Here is a 3,327-nt window from a genome sequence, read left to right as displayed (position 1 = left end):
AGAGACTGGGGTAGAGAGGGAGAGACTGGGGTAGAGAGGGAGAGACTGGGGTAGAGAGGGAGAGACTGGGGGTAGAGAGGGAGAGACTGGGGTAGAGAGGGAGAGACTGGGGTAGAGAGGGAGAGACTGGGGTAGAGAGGGAGAGACTGGGGTAGAGAGGGAGAGACTGGGGTAGAGAGGGAGAGACTGGGGTAGAGAGGGAGAGACTGGGGTAGAGAGGGAGAGACTGGGGTAGAGAGGGAGAGACTGGGGAGAGAGGGAGAGACTGGGGTAGAGAGGGAGAGACTGGGGTAGAGAGGGAGAGACTGGGGATAGAGAGGGAGAGACTGGGATAGAGAGAGGGAGAGACTGGGATAGAGAGGGAGAGACTGGGATAGAGAGAGAGAGAGAGACTGGGATAGAGAGAGAGAGAGAGACTGGGGATAGAGAGAGAGAGAGACTGGGGATAGAGAGGAGAGAGACTGGGATAGAGAGAGAGAGAGACTGGGATAGAGAGGAGAGAGACTGGGATAGAGAGGAGAGAGACTGGGATAGAGAGAGAGAGAGAGCGAGAGACAAACTGGGATAGAGAGAGAGAGAGACTGGGATAGAGAGAGAGAGAGACTGGGATAGAGAGAGAGAGAGACTGGGATAGAGAGAGAGAGAGAGAGACTGGGATAGAGAGAGAGAGAGACTGGGATAGAGAGAGAGAGAGACTGGGATAGAGAGAGAGAGAGACTGGGATAGAGAGAGAGAGAGAGACTGGGATAGAGAGAGAGAGAGTGGGATAGAGGGAGAGAGAGAGACTGGGATAGAGAGAGAGAGAGACTGGATAGAGAGAGAGAGAGACTGGGATAGAGAGAGAGAGAGACTGGGATAGAGAGAGAGAGAGACTGGGATAGAGAGAGAGAGAGACTGGGATAGAGAGAGAGAGAGAGAGACTGGGATAGAGAGAGAGAGAGAGAGACTGCGATAGAGAGAGAGAGAGACTGGGATAGAGAGAGAGAGAGACTGGGATAGAGAGAGAGAGACTGGGATCGAGAGAGAGAGAGAGACTGGGATAGAGAGAGAGAGACTGGGATAGAGAGAGACTTCCCCGGGAATTATAGACCGGTGAGTCTCACTTCTGTTGTCGGCAAGATGTTGGAAAAAATTATAAGGGATAGGATTTATAGTTATTTGGAGAGTAATGAATTGATAGGTGATAGTCAGCATGGTTTTGTGGCAGGTAGGTCGTGCCTTACTAACCTTATTGAGTTTTTTGAGAAAGTGACCAAGGAGGTGGATGGGGGCAAGGCAGTGGACGTGGTATATATGGATTTTAGTAAGGCGTTTGATAAGGTTCACCATGGTAGGCTTCTGCAGAAAATGCAGATGTATGGGATTGGGGGTGATCTAGGAAATTGGATCAGGAATTGGCTAGCGGATAGGAAACAGAGGGTGGTGGTTGATAGTAAATATTCATCATGGAGTGCGGTTACAAGTGGTGTACCTCAGGGATCTGTTTTGGGGCCACTGCTGTTTGTAATATTTATTAATGATCTGGATGAGGGTATAGTTGGGTGGATTAGCAAATTTGCTGATGACACCAAAGTCGGTGGTGTGGTAGACAGTGAGAAAGGGTGTCGTAGTCTGCAGGAAGACTTAGACAGGTTGCAAAGTTGGGCCGAGAGGTGGCGGATGGAGTTTAATGCGGAGAAGTGTGAGGTAATTCACTTTGGTAGGAATAACAGTTGTGTTGAGTATAGGGCTAACGGGAGGACTTTGAATAGTGTGGAGGAGCAGAGGGATCTAGGTGTATGTGTGCATAGATCCCTGAAAGTTGGGAATCAAGTAGATAAGGTTGTTAAGAAGGCATATGGTGTCTTGGCGTTTATTGGTAGGGGGATTGAATTTAGGAGTCGTAGCGTTATGTTGCAACTGTACACAACTCTGGTGCGGCCGCACTTGGAGTACTGTGTGCAGTTCTGGTCCCCACATTACAGGAAGGATGTGGAGGCTTTGGAGAGGGTGCAGAGGAGGTTTACCAGGATGTTGCCTGGTATGGAGGGGAGATCCTATGAGGAGAGGCTGAGGGATTTGGGATTGTTTTCGCTGGAAAGGCGGCGGCTAAGAGGGGATCTTATTGAAACAAATAAGATGATTAGAGGTTTAGATAGGGTGGATAGTGATAGCCTTTTTCCTCTGATGGAGAAATCCAGCACGAGGGGGCATGGCTTTAAATTGAGGGGGGGTAGTTATAGAACCGATGTCAGGGGTAGGTTCTTTACCCAGAGGGTGGTGAGGGATTGGAATGCCCTGCCAGCATCAGTAGTAAATGCGCCGAGTTTGGGGGCGTTTAAGAGATCCGTAGATAGGTTCATGGACGAAAAGAAATTGGTTTAGGTTGGAGGGTCGGTGCAACATCGTGGGCCGAAGGGCCTGTTCTGCGCTGTAATGTTCTATGTTCTATGTTCTATGAGAGAGACTGGGATAGAGAGAGAGAGATAGACTGGGATAGAGAGAGAGAGAGACTGGGATAGAGAGAGAGAGAGACTGGGATAGAGAGAGAGAGAGACTGGGATAGAGAGAGAGAGAGTGGGATAGAGGGAGAGAGAGACTGGGATAGAGAGAGAGAGACTGGGATCGAGAGAGAGAGAGAGACTGGGATAGAGAGAGAGAGAGCGAGAGACAAACTGGGATAGAGAGAGAGAGCGAGAGACAAACTGGGATAGAGAGAGAGAGCGAGAGACAAACTGGGATAGAGAGAGAGAGCGAGAGACAAACTGGGATAGAGAGAGAGAGCGAGAGACAAACTGGGATCGAGAGAGCGATAGACAAACTGGGACAGAGAGAGCGAGAGACAAACTGGGACAGAGAGAGCGAGAGACAAACTGGGACAGAGAGAGCGAGAGACAAACTGGGACAGAGAGAGCGAGAGACAAACTGGGATAGGGAGAGCGAGAGACAAACTGGGACAGAGAGAGCGAGAGACAAACTGGGAGAGAGAGCGAGAGACAAACTGGGACAGAGAGAGCGAGAGACAAACTGGGACAGAGTGAGCGAGAGACAAACTGGGACAGAGAGAGCGAGAGACAAACTGGGACAGAGAGAGCGAGAGACAAACTGGGACCGAGTGAGCGAGAGACAAACTGGGAGAGAGAGAGCGAGAGACAAACTGGGAGAGAGAGAGCGAGAGACAAACTGGGAGAGAGAGAGCGAGAGACAAACTGGGACCGAGTGAGCGAGAGACAAACTGGGAGAGAGAGCGAGAGAGAGACTGGATCAAGGGGGTGGGGCGGAGGGAGAGGGTCTGAGTGAAAGGGTTGGATCGCTGTTCCGTTCTTAACACATGGTCCATTTTTACAG

This window comes from Mustelus asterias, unplaced genomic scaffold (assembly GCF_964213995.1).
Source record: "Mustelus asterias unplaced genomic scaffold, sMusAst1.hap1.1 HAP1_SCAFFOLD_2965, whole genome shotgun sequence".
Taxonomy (NCBI): domain Eukaryota; kingdom Metazoa; phylum Chordata; class Chondrichthyes; order Carcharhiniformes; family Triakidae; genus Mustelus; species Mustelus asterias.
This window is presented reverse-complemented; position numbering follows the sequence as displayed.